Below are 22,848 nucleotides of genomic sequence, written 5' to 3' on the forward strand. Positions count from 1 at the left end.
AGAGCTCTTTGAAATCACTGCCTCAAAGATCTGTGCCTTTCATGTTCACAGTAGCATTATTCATAATAGCCTAGATAGGTAAAGAACCTAAGTGCCTATTGACATGTGAGTGAAGAAAATGTGAGAGAGATATATCTTTTCATATATTCATATTCAATGATATTTATATAATATATTATTTCACCATTACAGAGAAGGTAATCTTGCTATTTGCAACAGTATGGACAGACCTAGAGGGCATTATTCTAAGTGAGATGAGTCAGACAGAGAAAGACAGATACTGTACAATCTCACCTACACGTGCCATCTGAAAAAGTGGAACTTGGAGGGTCGTTATGCTAAGTGAAATGAGTCAAACAGAGAAAGACAAATACTGTATGGTATCATCTATGCACGTGTGCTCACTTGCTTCAGTCATATCCAGCTTTTTGTGACCTGTGGACTGTATCCTGCCAGGCATCTCTGTTGATGGGATTTTCCAGGAAAGAATACTGGAGCAGGTTGCCATGTCCTCCTCCTACAGATTTTCCCAACCCAGGGATAGAACCCACTTCTCTTGAATTGCAGGCAGATTCTGTACCACTGAACCACCAGGGAGGCCTGATATCCCCTATACTTGGAATGTAAAAAATACTATAGAATAGTGAATATAACAAAAAAGAAGGAAACTCACAGCTATATAAAACAAACAAGCAGTTACCAGTAAAAATATGGGGAAACAATGGAAACAGTGAGAGACTTTATTTTCTTGGGCTCCAAAATCACTGCACATGGTGACTGCAGCCATGAAATTAAAAGATGCTTGCTCCTTGGAAGAAAAGCTATGACCAACTTAGACAGCATATTAAAAAGCAGAGACATTACTTTGCTGACAAAGGTCCATGTAGTCAAAGCTATGTTTTTTCCAGTAGTCATGTACGGATATTAGAGTAGGACCATAAAGAGAGCTGAGTGCTGAAGCACTGATGTTTTTGAATTGTGGTGTTGGAGAAGACTCTTGAGAGTTCCTTGGACTGCAAGATCAAACCAATCAATTCTAAAGGAAATCAATCCTGAACATTCATTGGAAGGACTGATGCTGAAGCTGCAACTCCAATACTTTGGCCACCTGATCTCATTAGAAAAGACCCTGATGCTGGGAAAGATTGAAGGTGGGAGGAGAAGGGGACGACAGAGGATGAGACGGTTGGATGGCATCACTGACTCAATGGACATGAGTTTGAGCATGCTCCAGGAGTTGATGCACGGGGAAGCCTGGTGTGCTGCAGTCCATGGGGTCACAAAGAGTTGGACATGACTGAGTAACTGAACTGAACTGAACACAGTTATAGAAAACAAACTAGCAGTTACCAGTAAAAAGAGGGAAGGGATGAGGAGTAAAGATAAGGGCAGGGGAGTAAAAGATACAAACTATTAAGTATAAAATGAGGCTACAAGGATATACTCCTGTATATAGCCAATGTTTTATAATAACTATAGGTGGACTATAAACTTTAAAATGTGAATCACTATACTGAACACCTGTAACTTATATAATGTGCACGTGTGTGTGCGTGCTCAGTTGCTCAGTCGTGTCCAATTCTTTGTAACCCTGTGGACTGTGGCCCACCAGACCCTCTGGTGGGATTTTTCAGGCAAGAATACTTGAGTGGGTTGCCATTCCTACTCCAGGGGACCTTTCCAACCCAGGGATCGAACCCCCATCTCTTGCATCTTCTAGACTGGTAGGTGGATTCTTTACCACTGAGCCGCCTGGGATAGGGCTTTCCTGTTGGCTCAGCTGGTAAAGAATCTGCCTACAGTGCAGGAGACTGGCGTTCAATCCCTGGGTTGCGAAGACCCCCTGGAGAAGGGAACAGCTACCCACTCTAGTATTCTGGCCTGGAGAATTCTATGGATTGTATAGTGCATGGGGTTGCAAAGAGTCAGACACGACTGAGTGACTTTCACTTTCTTTTCTTTCCACCTGCAGTGGACCAGCTTATATAATATTGTGCAGCAATTATACTTCAATTTAAAAAAAAAGGTCATCTAAATGCAAAAACAAAAACAAAACATAGGAATAAAAGTGTACGATGGTGGTTGCCAGGGGCTGTGGGGTGGGGGAAGTGGGGAGATGCTGATCAAACGGTACAAACTTCGGGAACTAATGCACAGCATGGTAACTAAAGGTAACAATCCTGTATTACAAACTTGAAAGTTTCTACGAAAGTATGTTAAATATTCTCACCACTTGGGGAGAAAGAAAGAATAAATGAAAAAAAAAAGATAACTATGTGGGGTGATAGAAGTGTTAACTAACCTTATTGTGCAATCATTTTGCAATATATACATGTATCAAAGCATAACGTTGCAGCCATTAAACTTACACAATCTTGTAAGTCAATTACACCTCAATAAAACTTGGGGTCGGCGGGGCGGGGGAAGTCTCAATAATGAGAAAACTGAGAGAACCACAGCAAAGCATAGTTGAATTATTGAAGACTCAAGACAAAAAACAATTTTACAAACAGCCAGGAGAAAAAAAATACATTACTTACAAGGGAAAAATAAAATTATCATTGATTTCTCATAAAAGACAATGCAAGCAAGAAGAGAATAAAATGACATCTTTAAATTGTTAAAAGCAAAAAAAACTAGAATTCAGCCTATAATTCTACATGCAGTGAAAATATCTTTCAGAAATATGGTGAAATAAAGATATTTTCAGATGCTTCCCTGGTGGTCCAGGGGCTAAGACTCCATGCTCCCAATGCAGCAGGCCCAGGTTCAATCTTTGGTCGGGAAACTAGATGCCACATACTACAGTTAAAGTGTTCATGCCACAACTCAAGGTCCCACACGTCACAGTCTGAAGATCGAAGATCTGTGTGCTGCAACTCAGCACAGCCAGACAATTAAAAAAGAAAACAGAAAAAAAAGATATTTTCAGATAAAACAAAACTCAAGAGAATTTGTCAGCAGGAAACCTATACTACAAGAAATGTTAAAGGAAATTCTTGAGGCTGATGGAAAATGATATCAAATGAACCTTAGCTCTAAAGGAAGAAAAGTACAAAAAATAGTAAATGTATTATAGAACAGTAGCTGATACTTTCCTACCTGCCTAAAATCTTATAGAACTGAACTGAATTCATCATCCCATCCCTACTTATTAAATAGAAAAGCAATTTCATCAAGACTCAAACCCACATGTGATGGTAGTCTTTGTATATTGTTCAACAATATACAATCAGACTTGTAAAAAAAAATCTAAGTAAAATTTCTAATTAGAATTTATATACAGCCTTCAATAGCAGATGTTTGATCTTTGGTGTTATCCCAGGGGATGGGCATTTCCAAATTTGAGACATGTTCATAAAATAGATGAACTGAATAACTGCAACATCTTGCCTGTAACCAATATATATTATTCCTCCTGGAAGTTTATCCTGTTCTGATTTACCTAATAAAGTTCTCATTGTTTGAAAGATTGGGAGGAGGGAAAAGATAGCAGAATTTTAAAATTCAGCAGAAGAGTTGGAATAGAAACTTGAGGAAAATCACCCAGATCATAGGAGGAAAAAAAAAAAAAGATGAAATATAGAAGAGAAAAGATCAAGAAAATGAGAGGATCAGTGTAGAAGATTCAACAGCCTTGAGCTGAATAAGAGTATAAGAGTTTCAGAAAGAAAGAACAGAGAAAAAGAGAAAAGAAAATCTTCAGAGAAATAAGTGAAGAAAACTACTTCTCACAAATTCTAAATTAAAAAGATTAATATATCCCCCAGTATAATAAATAAAAAGAGATCCATTCTATGAAATGTCATCATAAAATTTCAGAATAGAGATTCTGGAGTGGGAGAGAAGGACATTTGAAAAGAATCAGGAATCAAGACATCTGATAACTGTTCAACTGCAGCTGCAAAGCCTTCAAAATTCTACGGAAAATTCATTTCTTCCCCAGAATTACATACCCAGCCAAACTTTCAAAGAAGTGCAAGGATAGAACAAATACATTTTTAGACTTTAAATATTTCAAAGATCTATCTCCTTTTCACCCTGTATTAGTCATCTATTGCAACACAATAAATTCCCCTAAATTTGTACAGCTTAAGAAAACAAACATTTACTTTCTCCCAATTTCTGTGAGTCAGTAATTCCAGGGTGGGTCAGCTGGGGGTTATACCTGAGAGGCCTGTGATTGCAAATCAAGCCATCATCCAGGGATGCAGTCAAGTAATGGCCGCACTTGGGCTGAAGAAGGTGCATCCAAGGTCATTCACGTGCCTGTTGGCTGGTTTCAGTTGCTCACTGGCTGCTAGTAGTGAAACAGGAATCTGAGTTCTTGTTCGCAGAGCTCAAGAATGAACTTCATGAACACACAAACACTCATGGTAGCAAGCAAATAGGATTTAGTAAAGAGAAGGAAAGTACGAAGTTCTCTACATAGACACTGAGAGGAGGTAAAGAGTCCCCTAAAGTCAGGACTTACAGCAGTTTTTATATCCTTAATCTGTACATTTTTTGGTTGGCTCCTGTCCTTAAAATACACTATTTCTAACCAATCAATTTAAAGGTCAAGATGCTTAACAATTCTATGGCTTTTCTTGATCATTAGATTAAATCGCCACCCTTTTTCATGCCCCCTGGTCATTTTACAATGGATCAGATATATGCTGCCTAAGATTAATGATCAGTTCAGTTCAGTTCAGTTCAGTAGCTCAGTCCTGTCTGACTCCTTGCGACCCCATGAATCTCAGCATGCCAGGCCTCCCTGTCCATCACCAACTCCTGGAGTTCACCCAAACTCATGTCCATCCAGTCGGTGATGCCATCCAGCCATCTCATCCTCTGTCGTCCCCTTTTCCTCCTGCCCCCAATCCCTCCCAGCATCAGGGTCTTTTCCAATGAGTCAACTCTTTGCATCAGGTGGCCAAAATACTGGAGTTTCAGCTTCAGCATCAGTCCTTCCAATGAACACCCAGGACTGATCACCTTTAGGATGGACTGGTTGGATCTCCTTGCAGTCCAAGGGACTCTCAAGAGTCTTCTCCAACACCACAGTTCAAAAGCATCAATTCTTCGGTGCTCAGCTTTCTTCACAGTCCAGCTCTCACATCCATACATGACCACAGGAAAAACCATAGCCTTGACTAGACAGACCTTTATTGGCAAAGTAATGTCTCTGCTTTTTAATATGCTATCTAGGTTGGTCATAACTTTCCTTCCAAGGAGTAAGCATCTTTTAATTTCATGGCTGCAATCACCATCTGCAGTGACTTTGGAGCAAAAAAATAAAAAACAAACTCTGTCACTGTTTCTACTGTTTCCCCATCTATTTCCCATGAAGTGATGGGACCAGATGCCATGATCTTCGTTTTCTGAATGTTGAGCTTTAAGCCAACTTTTTCACTCTCCTCTTTCACTTTCATCAAGAGGCTTTTTAGTTCCTCTTCACTTTCTGCCATAAAGGTGGTGTCATCTGCGTATCTGAGGTTATTGATATTTCTCCCAGCAATCTTGATTCCAGCTTGTGCTTCTTCCAGCCCAGCGTTTCTCATGATGTACTTTGCATAGAAGTTAGATAAGCAGGGTGACAATATACAGCACTGACGTACTCCTTTTCCTATTTGGAACCAGTCTGTTGATCCATGTCCAGTTCGAACTGTTGCTTCCTGATGTGCATTACGTTTCTCAAGAGGCAGGTTAGATGGTCTGGTATTCCCATCTCTTTAAGAATTTTCCACAGTTTATTGTGATCCACACAATCAAAGGCTTTGGCATAGTCAATAAAGCAGAAATAGATGTTTTTCTGGAACTCTCTTGCTTTTTCCATGATCCAGCGGATGTTGGCAATTTGATCTCTGCTTCCTCTGCCTTTTCTAAAACCAGCTTGAACATCTGAACTTCCCTGGTGTCTCATATTAATGATCACCAGTTGCTTTTCCCTCAGGCATACAGAACATAAGTTAATTACTGCCCTTCCCTGGATTTGAGTGCTGATAATTTATCAGACCAAGGACACAGTCCAAGAATTCAGGATAAAGGGTATAACTTTTTTAGGTTAATGGAGCAAGATGTTTGTTGAAAATATGACTAAGGTCTCAGAGTCCTACCCTGACTGCTACATTTCTACATCAGTAAGAGATCTCAGTTCCTCAGCACATGGGCCATTATATAACACTGCTCAAAACAAGGCAACTTACCTCCCACCAAGCATGAATTTGAGACAGAGAGGCCAGTTTCCCAAAACAGAAGCTATAATCTTTTATAACCTAATCTCAGAAGTGAGATAACATCACTTTTCTCATATACTGTTCAGAGAAGACCATAAAAGGATGTGAATATTAGGAAATGGGGATTATGGTTACTTTGGAGGCTGTTTACTACACCCTTTCCTAGAAGTTACTGAGGGGTGTATTTCAGCAAACAAGGAAGTAAATCAAGAATGAGAAAGTGTGGGATTTAGAAAAAAACAGAAAGACAAAATGGACCCCTAAGAAAGCAATGAAAAAATGAAGAAGCCCAGGATGAGGGATTTCCCTGGTCCAGTGGTTAAGAATTCTTACTTCCATGCAAGGGACACAGGTTCGATCCCTGGTCAGGAGAGCTAAGATCCTGCATGCCATAATGCTCAACCAAAAAACCAAAAGCAAAAACCCAGATTAAAGTTGAGTCCAAGATCAGAAACCACCAGTGGAGATCAGAACAGGAAGATCCAGGTTGAGGAAGGCTGTCACTAAGAAAAACAAGAATTAATTAATTGAGGCAGTGGGAGTGGAATTGGAACATATGGTGCTGAGAATTCTATTTCTAGCAAAATTTGGGAGTAACGTTGTGAAAAATATATTAAAAACCAAACAACTCTGAGACTCAGTATGCTGTTGTGCTGCTGTTTTAGTTACTAAGTTGTGTTTGATTCTTTGCGACCCCAGGGACTGTAGTCCCCCAGCCTTCTCACCTCAGTATATGCTCATTGTAACACATCAGCAAGCTAAGTGACACACCCACAGGCACCATGACAGTTTCAAGGCTGACCATCAAAGATCACAAAGTGGGTGATGGCCCAATTCCTGCAAGTATCCACCCCTCTCCAAAACAGTTGGAATAATCTTCCCACTCATCAGCCTGTGAAATTATCCAGCCCATAAAAGCTAACCGCACGACATTTCTAGGTGGTATTTGCCCTCTAAGTCAGCCTGCTGTCTTGTCTGTGCAGCGTGTTTCTCTCAAGGCTGCTCTTACCTTTTGAGACAGCCCACCCTCTGTGGAGTGTGTTTCTCTCTAAATAAATCCACTTCTTGCTGCTGCTGCCGCTGCTGCCAAGTCGCTTCAGCCGTGTCCAACTCTGTGCTTACCTAAAAACAAAAAAAGTAGGCAACCAAAACCACTTTTAAACTCTAAATTTGGGCTTCCCTGGTAGCTTAGACAGTAAAGAATCTGCCTGCAATGCAGGAGCCTGGGGTTTGATCCCTGGGTCAGGAACATGCCCTGGAGAAGGGAAGGTCTACCTACTGCAGTATTCTTGCCTGAAGAATTCCATGGACAGAGGAGCAGGGTGAGATACAGTCCACTGGGTGGCAGGCTACAGTCCATGGGGTCACAGAGTTGGACATGACTGAGCAACTAAATTAAATACATAAATTATAAAAGAAGTATAATCCTAGTATCACACATAAATAAATTTTAACACTAGAAAGTCACCTATCAAATATTATTATTAAATTATTAAAATATTATTATTAAAAAATAGCAGGAGGATAAAAGGAGAGAAAATGTCTGTGTGACGGTGCATCTGGATAAAGGTGCTAATTGTCACCTTATCTAGTTGCAAGTATTAGAAAATATCAACTTAAATATTAGTAAAAGGCTTATGTGAGTTTCTTAGATAAATGGAGGCAAATATCAGAAAAAAGAGCTAGAAGATTTGCAAGTATTTGCCTCTGGGGAGGGAAATTCTGAATGGAACCAGTGGAATAGTGGATAACTACTTTTCTTTCACCTTATAGAACTATTTGATACTTTAAAACTACCATGTACATCTATCTGTAACTTAGTTTTCTTTTAATAATGCTATTTTTATTTATTTACTGAACACAATTTTAAGTTCGATTCAACTTTAAATTCAGCACTAAGTTAGACATCATTTTTTTTTCTGTTCACCTACAGTAAAACAAATTTATTAGACTTTATACATAGATATTCTGACAATAAAAGTTTACACCTTATAAAATATGGTAACAAATGGGAAATTTTATCTTTAGAAACTGAACTATATTGTTATAACAATATCTAAAGTGTAATTTTACTATATAGCAGATGTTTTTCCTTTAGTCACTCAGTCGTATCTTTGTAACCCCATGGACTGTAGCCTGCCAGGCTCTTCTATCTGTGGAATTCTTCAGGCAAGAATACTGGAGTGGGTTGCCATTTCCTGCTCCAAGGCATCTTTCCAACCCAGGGATCAACTCGGGTCTCCTGTATTGTAGGCAGATTCTTTACCACCAAGCCACTGTTTTTATAATGGATAATTTCTGAAAATGCTATTACAAAACAAGCAAAAATGGGTGTTATCCTAGTTTTTCATATAGATATTTAGGAAATATGAATTGAGTTGACCCCAAAGAGTTCATTATATTATTAAAGTACACTTCAGAGTTTTTTTTAAAAAAACTCCTTGCTTTTCCTGTAAGCAGCCTGAGGTGACTTTAAAACTGGTACACTATTCACTTGACCCAGAAAACGCCACAAAATCATGCAAATCAAGAGGCTGAAATCTTCATGTTCACTTTAAGAGCACTCATGAAAGTGCCCAGGCCATAACAGGTATGCATATCTGAAAAGCCACCAAGGATCTGAAGGAGGTCATTGTAAAGAAGCAATGTGTGCCGTTCCGCTGTTACAACAGTGGAGCTGGTAAGTGTGCACAGACCAAACACTGGGGCTGGATGAAGGGTCAGTGGCCCAGAAAGAGTGCTGAATTTTTACTGCACATGCTCAAAAATGCAGAGAGTAGTGCTGCACTTAAGGGCTTAGAATCTTTGGCCACCTGATGCAAAAAGCTGACTCATTTGAAAAGACCAGGACAGGAGGAGAAGGGGACAACAGAGGATGAGATAGTTAGATGGCATCACCGACTTGATGGACATGAGTTTGGGTAAACTCCAGAAGTTGGTGATGGACAGGGAGGCCTGGCGTGCTGCAGTCCATGGGGTTGCAAAGAGTTGGACACGACTGAGTGACTGAACTGAAACTGAACTGTAGGGCTTAGATGTAGATTCTCTGGTCATTGAGCACATCTAGGTGAACAAAGCCCCCAAGATGTGGCGCAGGACTTACAGAGCTCATGGTTGGATCAACCCGTATAAGAGCTCTCCTGGCCACACTGAGATGATCCTTACTGAAAAAGAACGGATTGTTCCTAAACCAGAAGAGGAGGTTGCACAGAAGAAAAAGATGTCCCAGAAGAAACTGAAGAAACAAAAACTTACAGCCTGGGAATAAATGCCGCAAAAAAATAAATGCAAAATAAAAGTTAAAAAAAAAAGAAAAAAGCTTCTTCTTAAATGATAATTCACTAAAAGAAACACATACACACAAATATTAATTGCATCTTTAATAATACATCAAGTTACAGAGTTTTGAGATTTATTTTTCAAAAAATCTTATTAGATATAGTTGATTTACAATGTTGTGTTAATTTCTGCTGTACAGCAAACTGAATCAGTTAAACATATACTCACACTTTTTTATTAATAGATTCTTTTCCTGTATAAGGCCATTACAGAGTATTGAGTAGAGTTCCTTGTGCTATACAATAGGTCCTTACTAGTTACCTGTCTTATGCATAGTAGCATGCCATGTCAGTCCCAATCTCCCAGTTTCTCTCTTCCTCCCACCATAGATTCTAATATTTAGGAATAATCACACATTTTGCTTATCTTACTGAATATAACAGATTCTTTTATTTACTTTGATGTATTAAAAAACAGTTTGTGTTAAGTAACAAAGGAAAAAAGGATGGGAGAGAAGGAGGAAGGGAGAGAGGGAAGAAGGGAAAATGTTTCAGGGAGTACAAATGCTTGAGTGTAGGTCAGGTCATTGCAAAGCAGATTAGAGAAGAAAGTCTCTGCTACAGCAGCCCAGCTATTGTTCCTGACCCACCTAACAATTAAGCCTGGTAAATGAGAACTCAAGGAGAAACCCAAGAATGAGAGCTCAAGGAGAAGCTCAAGGAGAGCCAAGAAGAACCCAAAGTACACTGTTGCCCATTTGCCACACTCAAACAACAGAATAAAGTTGCATAAACTTTACACAAGGAAAGTACTGAAGTTGCGCCTATCGCCAGAACCTTTGGAGTCGTCAGGAATCCTGTTTATTTACAAATCTAACAACTCACTCTATTATTCTCTTAAAAATCAAATTGAAACCTTAGACTCTTTCCTTCCTCTTCCCCTCCTTCCCCTTCCTATTCACTTCCTTTCCTGTTCCATTCTCTTCCCAGTTCTTCCCGTTTTCCTCCCTTCCCTTCTTTGCACAGCGAGATGAGGAGGTGAAGGAGACGTGCAGGGGTCCATCAGCTGCCAGTGCCCAAGGAGTCGGAGTGTAAGCAGGGATGCCATGCTTACATGCCATGAGGAGGCTCTCAGTGGTAGCGGAGGGGCGGGGCCTGGACATGGGGGGCGAAGGAGACTGTGACATTGGAGAGTGATACAATGAGAAAATAAACTGATTGGGAAGTCAGCAATTATGCTGAAAAGAATTGAATAATGAAACCTCTATTTCTCACTGTAGGAGAGAGTGGTTATATACAGGGAAAGGTAGAATACCAGAAGCAACCTCGCTGTGCTGAACTGGAAGCAGCAGCAAAAGGGCACGCTTTTCAGTTTTCTTCACTGGAGCTGTGTGCAGACTGTTCCTTCCTCAGTGAGCGACCTGCTGCACACTACAGCAGTGCCTGTAGAGATCTTACAGTAGAAAGAGGGTAAAATATAATTTACTTAAAGATCACTGGCTAAAATCAGACTAAAAGAATACCATAAGTAAAAATTTTAAAAAGGACGAAAGTAAACAAAGTGATAAAACATCGTATTTATTTACAGTAAAACTGTCCAGAGAATATAAGTGTTAGTCACTCAGCCGTGCTCGACTCTTTGCGACCCCATGGACTGCAGTCCACCAGGCTCCTCTGTCCATGAGATTTTCCAGGCAAGGATACTGGAGTGGGTTGCCATTTCCTTCTCCAGGGGGTCTTCCCAACCCAGGGATCAAACCCGAGTCTCCTGCACTGCAGGCAGATTCTTTACCAACTGAGCTATATATCAATGCAAATACTGTTTACTTCAGTGTATATGTAATTCAGGACTTCCCTGGTGGTTCAGCAGTAAAGAAGCTGCCTGCAATGCAGCAGATGAGGGTTTGATCCCTGAGTTAGGAAGATCCCTGGGAGAAGGAAATGGCAATCCCCTCCAGTATTCTTGCCTGGGAAATCCTATGGATAGAGGAGGCTGAGAGGCTACAGTACTTGGGGTGATAAGAGTTGGACACGACTTAAGAGACTAAACCACCACCACTATAAGAAATTCATATGCAATTTCTGTATACACGCAATATGTCATAAAATATGCTTTGGTATACATGTCATGCTGCCAAATACAATAGAACAAAAAGTCTGCCCACTGAGTGAAAGAAAAAACTTCCAGTGGGAGTTGAAAACAACATTCTAGCTGGCAGCAAAACTGCACAGCTGGTGTCATTTGGGGAATAAAAGGGAAAAATATTTTAAAAGCCTAGTGATTTCTTTAGATTTTCAAAAAAAGCTCCACTTTCTTCAAAACATCTTTTTGTGAATTTGAAACCTCATGTTTTGCATTTTCCCCATAGAGTTAATAATTCCAGTCAATATTCTAATGGGGTAGTTATATCAGAACTTGAAAAAAAATACAATGTTGGAAATCATATATCAGGTGAGAATAGCAAGTAATGACAGGGGAAAATAGCCTTACCAATAATTCAAATATATTAGAGAATAACAATATTCTTAAATGTATAGTGGTAACATTGGAATAAAAGACCATTAATGTAAGAAAATGGAGAGTACAGAAATAGATCTTGTTATTGGATTTAAAATAAGATAAAGGAGGAGTGGGCTTCCCCAGTGGCTCAAGTGGTAAAGAATCCACGTGCAATGCAGGAGACACGAGAGAGGCAAGTCTGATCCCTGGGTGCAGAAGATCCCTTGGAGGAGGAAATGGCAACCCACTCCAGTACTCCTGCCTGAAAACTTCCATAGACAGAGGAGCCTGACGGGGCTACAGTCCATGGGGTTGCAAAAGAGTTGGACACTACTGGGCACGTATGCATGTACAATAATCAAAATGAAGAGCTACTTAAGCTACTAGTCAGAGGACTGCTGGAAAGAGCAACCCTAGCTGGTGTTTGAGGAAAATGACAGTCTATTTAGGTCAGGCAGGCCTACCTCTTTGAATATAAATAATCATTCATTCAGTTCAGTTCACTTCAGTTCAGTCACTCAGTTGTGTCCGACTCTTTGCGACCCCATGAATCACAGCACGCCAGACCTCCCTGTCCATGACCAACTCCCGGAGTTCACTCAGACTCACGTCCATCGAGTCGGTGATGCCATTCAGCCATCTCATCCTCGGTCGCCCCCTTCTCCTCCTGCCCCCAATCCCTCCCAGCATCAGAGTCTTTTCCAATGAGTCAACTCTTCCCATGAGGTGTCCAGAGTACTAGAGCTTCAGTTTTAGCATCATTCCCTCCAAATAAATCCCAGGGCTGATCTCCTTCAGAACAGACTGGTTGGATCTCCTTGCAGTCCGAGGGACTTTCAAGAGTCTTCTCCAACACCACAGTTCAAAAGCATCAGTTCTTTGGCACTCAGACTTCTTCACAGTCCAACTCTCCCATCCATACATGACCACTGGAAAAACCATAGCCTTGACTAGACGGACCTTAGTTGGCAAAGTAATGTCTCTGCTTTTGAATATGCTATCTAGGTTGGTCATAACTTTTCTTCCAAGGAGTAAGCATCTTAATTTCATGGCTGCAATCACCATCTGCAGTGATTTTGGAGCCCCCAAAATACATTTTCTAAAATCAAAGTGGTTTCCATAATCCCACAAATAATGGGATTCTCTTATTGTCTTGTATATGTGACGAGATAAAAGTTATCAACATAGGGAATGCACAGCTACTTTCCCTCCAATTGCTTCCACAAAGCTTTCTATGGCTGCCTACTTAAGCTTCTTCTTGCTTTAGGAGTGGGAAAGAAAGGCATAGAAAGAACTGCTGTTCTCAGGGCGCTGCATATATCTCAGAGCATATGGCCTGGTGCTCAGAAGCTGGGAGTAAAGGGGCAGTCTGGAGTCTGAGAACACTCTTTAAGGTTAGGGTAGTGAGAGATCCCTAGGAATTTCAGAGTATTGGTGACAAGAGTAGACAGGGAATTTTATTAAGAGATTCCATGATTTAAGCAATTGGATTCCTTTAAACTTCTGAGAGAGAGATGACTCAAGAATGAAATTTCTTTTGGAGCTGCACGTTAACTATAACCACTCCCACGCTGAACCATGAGAGTCTCCTTTTGCTTTATTATCCTTGTGTTAAACTCTAAATTAGTAAAGGAGTGTCAGTGATTTTTTTTAAGTATGCATAAAGAAAATAGAAAACAGAATTGAAAAGCAAAACTGGATTTCAAATAGAACTTATACAAAGAAAAGAGAAACTTTGCACATGGTAGATAAGAGGACTAGAGCTGGAAAGGGCTTGTTTATCTTGACCTACTAGAGCTGGAAGGAAGAATCTAAGTATCAAACTCCCCTTACTCTGCTTTTCACACTTACCAAACATTTTTGATATCTTGGTTAGTTTGGTACCAACAAATGGATGCCAGATAAGATACAAGTAATCCAGCCAATGGAAACATTGATCTTTAAAAAAATTAATATAGTGATCTTCTAGGACACACAAAGACACTGACCTAGTATACGTTTGACTAGAGTAAACCAGATACTTGAACACTGTGATTATTAAAGCTCCAGAACTCTGAAGAACAGAGACCATATCCTGGCCAGCAGTAATTTACCAGAATTTAATGCCAGTCACTGTGGGCTACTCACTACAGATATGAAAACAAAATAACAAAGGACAAAATTTAAAAATCTCTGATGTATTTATGATCATTAAGAAACTATACCTAGAGTACTGATTTAAAATTCATAGAAGTGCTGTGGAATATTAGTCAATAATAACTCATCCCATTAACTTGTTAACAAATAGTAAGGTTATTTCTTCAAAGAAATTTCACATGTTGGCTGAGGTAATGCTGGTGTCTGCTAACCAAAGGACATTCTTCATGCATTGAAAGCTGATCATCTATTGGTCTACTCAGCCATGAATATTTGAAAGAATAATCACAATAATATTGCTCATATTAATCAGATTAGTAACAAAGGCCATATCAGTATTAGTATTATTAACAATAATCTCAACAGCCTTGAGTCTGAAGACTATTTGGTGTTTGTTTATACATATACGTGCAGTCTAAATCCTCCTGTCACCTGGCACATTACAGCATGGACTCAGTCGCATAAAGGCTCTAACTTCCAGCCACCTAAATGGGTTTGTTTTCCAAAATACCTAAAGACACTGCTAAAGACTACTAAGTCATCTCCCACAGTCTGGCATGGATATAGGGACGTTCACAAGGGATTCCAGTCTGTGTATTTTGAAGCTCATGGGTAACATACACTAAGTGAGAAGTATGGTTGAATATTTTTCAAAACAAAGATTAAATTGTATACATACAATAAGAATATGTAAATAACAATACACATACAAGAAGGCATGCAGGCTGGGTGGTTAGCATTTGAAATCAGCACAGGATTACATCATGATTTTGGATTCTTCTGTTTCACAGACATGCCACATATTCAAAATGATTTTGTGGCTAGGAGTTTAATTTTGGTGACTAATGGTTAAAATAACATAAAAAATATGTTAGAAATATCTGGAAAATATAGACTAGTTGTTTTGCACACACTGAGGAGCAGAGAAAACTTGATCTCAGCAGGTGCATGTTAAAAGTTAACCCTTCCCTCCATTAACAGCAATATTACCTAAAATAAAGTGTGCATTCAGAATCCTGTGGTGTTTTGATGTTAGAATATTTGGTTCATTATCAGATGAACAATTATTAAGTACTTTCCATGTTCAAATTACTACACTATAGGAAACGTAAAGAAATCTATAAACACACTTCCTGTTCTTAACTAAATTTAGTTGTCTCCAAACTGTAGCTATTTGATGTTCAGTTCAGTTCAGTTGTTCTGTTGTGTCCGACTCTTTGCAACCCCATGAACCGCAGTACGCCAGGCCCCTGTCCATCACCAACTCCTGGAGTTCACCCAAACTCATGTCCATCGAGTCGGTGATGCCATCCAGCCATCTCATCCTCTGTCATCCCCTTCTCCTTCTGCCACAAATCCCTCCCAGCATCAGAGTCTTTTCCAGTGAGTCAACTCTTTGCATGAGGTGACCAAAGTATTGGAATTTCAGCTTTAGCATAATTCCTTCCAAAGAACACCCAGGGCTGATCTCCTTTAGAATGGACTGGTTGGATCTCCTTGCAGTCCAAGGGATTCTCAAGAGTCTTCTCCAACACCACAGTTCAAAAGCATCAATTCTTTGGCGCTCAGCCTTCTTCACAGTCCAACTCTCACATCCATACATGACCACAGGAAAAACCATAGACTTGACTAGACGGACCTTTGTTGGCAAAGTAATGTCTCTGCTTTTCAATATGTTATCTAGGTTGGTCATAACTTTTCTTCCAAGGAGTAAGCATCTTTTAATTTCATGGCTACAATCACCAACTGCATTGATTTTGGAGCCCCCCAAAATAAAATCTGACACTATTTCCACTGTTTCCCCATCTATTTCCCATGAAGTGTTGGGACCAGATGCCATGATCTTCATTTTCTGAATGTTGAGCTTTAAGCCAACTTTTTCACTCTCCTCTTTCACTTTCATCAAGAGGCTTTTTAGTTCCTCTTCACTTTCTGCCATAAGGGTGGTGTCATCTGCATATCTGAGGCTATTGACATTTCTCCTGGCAATCTTGATTCCAGCTTGTGCTTCTTTCAGTCCAGTGTTTCTCATGATGTACTCTGCATATCAGTTAAATAAGCAGGGTGACAATATATAGCCTTGATGTACTCCTTTTCCTATTTGGAACCAGTCTGTTGTTCCATGTCCAGTTCTAACTGTTGCTTCCTGACCTGCATATAGGTTTCTCAAGAAGTGACATTAAAAAATGTTAAAGATAAGCATTCTTGGAGAGTTTAATATTGTCAGATTGAGCTATGAGAGGTTTTTTTTTTTAAAAAAAAATAGAGGCAAGAGTATAATTTTGAAAGTGGAGAATTGATGGTGGTTGTACTTGTTAAAGAAGGAAAGGCAATGTGCATGAATCATTAGAAGTCAACTACTACAGACTGACAACTGAAATAAACAAACACCCAGGGGCACTGGCTCATTAACATTACTGTAACATGTGTAGTAAACCAATTGAGGAGGTGAGAACTACAAAAGTGTCCAGAGAACTTTTCAGATGACTATATAACGGAGCTCGTATACACCCATGGCGGATTCATGTCAATGTATGGCAAAACCAATACAGTATTGTAAAGTAAAATAAAGTAAAAATAAAATAAAAAAAAAAATAACTTTTTACTAGATAACATAAAGGAAAGATACAAAACTCAAAAAGAAGAAAAGGATATACGATAAAAGGTCAATCTCCCTTCCATCTTAGCTCTCTTCTCAGAAGAAAAGGACTGCTACTAGTTGGTTGCAGCTAAAACAACCTTTTGTGTGACCTTAACTTTTCTCTTTCCGTACTTCTTGGTTGTCTCCAACCTTAAGCCATGCACATTTACTCTACATGGTGTATAAAGAGGACAATATTACAAAGTTCACACTCTGAGATGGACTAACATAATCAGTGTGAAACTGCTAGTTAGCCAACTTGTCAAGATGATGTTAACTTCATGGTGATAGAAAACTTCACACCTTTGTCAAGGTGTATTTCAGAACTAGATGGGTTTATCTGAAGTAATCACTATGCCAGGGTTAGTGGAATTAGCCTGACTGGGTTATACAAACCAAGCACACCCAAAGCCTTGTTGTGGCACCCTCAGGGTCTAGGATCCTAAAATCTGTTGGTGACATTGACAAAGACGTTGAAGAAGACACTTTTAAAATCAACTTCTTTGATTGTAAATTCAGAAAAGCAAAGCAAAATACATGATCGGTCTAAAATTGTGAGGATAAAGTGAGTATATTTATTTATGTAGGCTTAGGCAAAGTTCTTCTATAAACGTAATAGAAAATCATTTAATTGATAAAATTATTTCATATTAGAATCTAGTGTTTTAAGTCTGTTATCAGGTTAGAGAAATTTCCTGATGATTAAAACAGGTATTTAGAAGAATACTAGGTTTTGTAGTGTATGACCACAAAGCCACTTAGGTTGGAAGATTGATGACTTAAAGATTTTACATTTTACTGTTAAAACAGTAAAAAGAAAGAACTGTGAGGATTAAAGAAAATATAATGATACAAATGAATGGAAGGGGTTCCCCGATGCTTAATTCTGTCACTAAGAAGAGGCCAAGTTTGTGTTCAAGGCCTGACCTTATTTCCATATGAGGAAAAATGTTCACATCACAGTGCACCACTGAAATTCCAGTCCAGGTAGCTTGGCTACAACTTACTGAACCTTTAGTAAGCCCTGGCTCCAAAAACGAAAAGATTGCAATTTGTAATTCAGGAAATGTTTATTGAATATCTATTAAATGTTATATCTAGTTTTACATTGGGTTTGATTTTTCTGCCATTGTGAGGGAAGGTAGAGATTCCTATATTATTTAAATGTGTCAACTATATCAATAATACTAGAGTAATTGTTTTTATCACATAGCAGATTGAACTGTGGGCCAGTATTTTTTTTCTCTCATTATGACTGAGAGATTTTACTGTAGAAGATTTTACATTATTATAACAATTAGAAATTCCTTTTGAACTCTATGGACTGGAGCTCTCCAGGCCCCTCTGTCCATGGAATTCTCCAGGCAAAAATACTGGAGTGGGTAGCCATTCACTTCTTCGGGGATCCTCCTGACTCAGGGATTGAACCTGGGTCTCTTGCATTGCAGGCAAATTCTTTACCATCTGAGGCAAGCCCCTTAGGGATAAGCATACACATTTCTAGTTCATTTCTAAACCCACATATTTCAGACAGATTCTAAATCTATTGAAGACACCAAAGACAGACCTATCCATGTGACTTGAAAGAGGTAGATCAGGTACTTATATTTTTCTCAAGTTGGCTGATTTAGTGACAACAGCAGGTAAAAAGGAAATGGCACAATTCCCTGTCCCCCTATTCCTTTATGCCTGCCTCAGGGCAGACTGCGCTCAGAGTCCTCAGAGCCTTCCCAGGGCAGAGAGAAGTGTCTAATGCCTCGGTGGTAACGGCTTCTTCAGGACCACGGCTTGTCCATAAGTCATCCACAAAGCCTGACTGGGGAAAGGGGCTAAGAGGCAAGGCGGGGTCTCAGCGCTGGCGTTTGTAGCCACAGTTCAGATTTCACATAGTACACCCTAGCCTGTTCCTGTTGATCAGAAGCAATAACTCATTCTACTCTACCAAGTTTGTTACATAAGTGGCTAGGGCCTTCATGTAGTGAACACTCATTCACAGACCCAAACCAAAAGTTCAGTCGTATATAGAAAATAGAATACTTTCATGGACATGGGGGTGATGACAAGCATACGATGTTCTCTGATTCACTGTATAATGCATTCCATTCCAAACTAAATAATGACCTTTTCCCAAAAGGAGATAATCATAAACATTCTTTAAGTAATTCCTGGTTAAAGGCCTGACATATCTTCACTCTTTATCTAACCTCTAATCTTTATCATGATTTCATAAGAATATAATCTCCAGTTTGTCACATTATGGATAAAGGCTGGTATCTATTCTTAATAATATTACACTCTTTGCTTTTCTAATAATTAAAACAGAGGCCATAGTACATGTCTGTATTATAGGCTTACACACACACAGAAGTTGCTCAGTCGTGTCTGACTCTTTGTGACCCCATGGATTGTAGCTCACCAGGCTCCTTGGTCCATGGATTTTCCAGGCATGAATACTGGAGTGGGTTACCGTTTCCTTCTCCAAGGGATCTTCCTGACCCAGGAATCGAACCTGGTCTCCTGCACTGTAGGCAGACGCTTACTGTCTGAGCTACCAGGTAAGTCCATCAAAAACACAGAAGAGTAGTAGTAAGTTTCAAAAGGATGTCAGTTGAGATCTTTTATAGATGAAATCTACTTCCTAGAAGTCAACTCGCCAATTATATGCACAGCTGGAGACAAGAGGCTGCAAAAGAACGTTCAACTGGAAAATATCTCGGGTACCCAATTAGATATTATAGGCTTAATAGTCACCATATAAGTTCTCTGTTTTCTATTTGTTTATTATTATGAACTTGAAGAAAAGCTTGAGTTATTAAAAATGTAGAATTATAGGCTTAATAGTCACCATATAAGTTCTACATTTTTAATAACTCAAGCTTTTCTTCAAGTTCATAATAATAAACAAATAGAAAATAGAGGAATCAATGGCAGTTGCCCAAATTCAATTCTGACTTGTATACAGTTTTACAACTTATAAGATCATAGAACTCTTTTATTTTCACATCTAAAATTTTAAGTCCTCAAAGATGGTCAAGGCCTAACAGATGAAGAAAAACATACCAGCTGGGCAAGTTCACAATGACCATATTTTTGTTTCAAGAAAACATATATTTTTATGAAAAAAATAAGTTAATACTGTTAAAATTTTGAGTTTTGAGGTAAATGTCTTAAAATATAGTTTTATTTATTGGTTGTGCTCAGTCGCTCAGCCATGGCCGACGTTTTGCGACCCCATGGACTGTAGCCTGCTAGGCTCCTCTGGCCATGGAGTTTTCCAGGTAAGAATACTGGAGTGGGTTGCCATTTCCTTCTCTTTTGTTAGCTTAAAATTATTTGAAAATACTGAAAAACACTAGTTACCTACAATCCAAAAACTACTTAAAATTCCATTAAAAAGAAGACAAAGTCCTCTATGTCAACCTTCTAATCTCTTTCATTGGAAGTAGCCTACACTACACAGATTAGCTATATAAACTTATAAATTATCTTTAAAAATGAAATTGAACTGGTCTGTAATTTGGTTTTTCTTTCCAAGCAATCATGGATGCTTTCCTGAAAAGTACAAGTAGATCTACTTCACTGGTAAACAGCTGCAAAGCACTTCATTTATGTGGATACTCCACAACATTTTTGATTACTTATCTATCCTTGTAATACATTAGAGGAAAACAATAGAATGGGAAAGACTAGAGATCTCTCCAAGAAAATTAAGAGATACCAAGGGAACATTTCATGCAAAGATGGGCTGGATAAAGGACATAAATGGTATGGACCTAATGGAAGCATAAGATATTAAGAAGAGGTGGCAAGAATACACAGAACTGTACAAAAAAGATCTTCACGACCAAGATAATTGCGATGGTGTGATCACTCACCTAGAGCCAGACATCCTGGAATGTGAAGTCAAGTGAGCCTTAGAAAGCATCACTACAAACAAAGCTAGTGGAGGTGATGGAATTCCAGTGGAGCTATTTCAAATCCTGGAAGATGATGCTGTGAAAGTGCTGCACTCAATATGCCAGCAAATTTGGAAAACTCAGCAGTGGCTACAGGACTGGAAAAGGTCAGTTTTCATTCCAGTCCCAAAGAAAGGCCATGCCAAAGAATGCTCAAACTACCGCACAATTGCACTCATCTCACACGCTAGTAAAGTAATGCTCAAAATTCTCTAAGCCAGGCTTCAGCAATACGTGAACCATGAACTTCCAGATGTTCAAGCTGGTTTTAGAAAAGGCAGAGGAACCAGAGATCAAAGTGCCAACATCCGCTGGGTCATGGAAAAAGCAAGAGTTCCAAAAAAACATCTATTTCTGCTGTATTGACTATGCCAAAGCCTTTGACTGTGTGGATCACAAGAAACTGTGGAAAATTCTTAAAGAGGTGGGAATGGGAATATCAGACCACCTGACCTGCCTCTTGAGAAACCTGTATGCAGGTCAAGAAGCAACAGTTAGAACTGGACATGGAACAACAGACTGGTTTCAAATAGGAAAGGAGTATGTCAAGGTTGTATATTGTCACCTTACTTATTTAACTTACATGCAGAGTACATCATGAGAAACACTGGACTGAAAGAAGCACAAGCTGGAATCAAGATTGCTGGGAGAAATATCAATAACCTCAGATATGCAGATGACACCACCCTTATGGCAGAAAGTGAAGAAGAACTAAACAGCCTTTTGATGAAAGTGAAAGTGGAGAGTGAAAAAGTTGGCTTAATGCTCAACATTCAGAAAACGAAGATCATGGCATCTGGTCCCATCACTTCATGGGAAATAGATGGGGAAACAGTGGAAACAGTGTCAGACTTTATTTTTTGGGGCTCCAAAATCACTGCAGATGGTGACTGCAGCCATGAAATTAAAAGATGCTTACACCTTGGAAGAAAAGTTATGACCAACCTAGATAGCATATTGAAAAGCAGAGACATTACTTTGCCAACTAAGGTCCGTCTAGTCAAGGCTATGGTTTTTCCAGTAGTCATGTATGGATGTGAGAGTTGGACTGTGAAGAAAGCTGAGCGCTGAAGAATTGATGCTTTTGAACTGTGGTGTTGGAGAAGACTCTTGAGAGTCCCTTGGACTGCAAGGAGATCCAACCAGTCCATTCTGAGGGAGATCAGCCCTGGGATTTGGAAGGAATGATGCTAAAGCTGAAACTCCAATACTTTGGCCACTTCATGCGAAGAGTTGACTCATTGGAAAAGACTGATGCTGGGAGGGATTGGGGGCAGGAGGAAAAGCGGACGACAGAGGATGAGATGGCTGGATGGTATCACTGACTCAATGGACTTGAGTTTGAGTGAACTCTGGGAGATGGTGATGGACAGGGAGGCCTGGCGTGCTGCGATTCATGGGAATGCAAAGAGTCGGACACGACTGAGTGACTAAACTGAACTGAACTGAATACATTAGTATTTTTTGGTACCTAATTTATTATGCCTGTGATTACTGAAAACACTGTGGTCCCTTTACACTGGGATGGGGGAAAAGGTTTCGTAAACTTTGAGATCACCAAAGCATCTTCTTCAAAAACACAACTTTATAAAATGGCCTACATTAACATCATGTTCTTGAGAAATAAAAGAATCAGAGAACAGAAAGGAATGAGGAACATACACGCACGTGGATGGAGAAAGAGAAATTATCTTATGTGTTTATATTTATAATGAGACAATATTAAGAAAAATGGATGAGAAGGTTAGCTATAAAACGAGGCTTTTAACCTCACAAGGTGAAGATTTTTAAAGTCTAAAACTCTTGAGTGCAAGTTACCTTTACTTGTTTTGTGTTTTGAAGTTACCTTTACTTGTTTTGTATTTTGCAGAAGAGAGGAAGCAGTTCAAACTGAAAAGTGAAAGTAATGAAAGATCCAAAACCCTCGTCAGCTTTCGTTGGGAGTCAGCATTAAACAGCACTCTCAGAAAATTACGTTGCAAGCCATTACTTCATTCTTTTGCTGCTATTAACTGGAAGCAAGGACTCAGGAATCAAGAGCCTAAAAGAAGAAAGCCATCAGCAGAGTTCAATAAACAGGAAAAATACAATGATGATCGAGGAAATACATTTCTTTACC

At 39.4% G+C, this 22,848-nt stretch overlaps 1 long non-coding RNA gene across 1 annotated transcript in view; it reads right to left on the reverse strand.

The window, feature by feature from the left end:
• Positions 1–393: 393 nt before the first annotated feature.
• LOC120862901 overlaps positions 394–22,848 on the reverse strand; it is a 29,848-nt gene continuing 7,393 nt past the window's right edge. The window contains exons 2-3 of the long non-coding RNA XR_005720876.1: positions 9,369–10,949; positions 394–404 (exon numbers count right to left, since the gene is read on the reverse strand). This is a non-coding gene — a long non-coding RNA (uncharacterized LOC120862901). The remainder of the gene's footprint in view (positions 405–9,368; positions 10,950–22,848) is intronic.

Source organism: Oryx dammah, unplaced genomic scaffold (genome assembly GCF_014754425.2).
Source record: "Oryx dammah isolate SB20612 unplaced genomic scaffold, SCBI_Odam_1.1 HiC_scaffold_4, whole genome shotgun sequence".
Lineage (NCBI taxonomy): Eukaryota > Metazoa > Chordata > Mammalia > Artiodactyla > Bovidae > Oryx > Oryx dammah.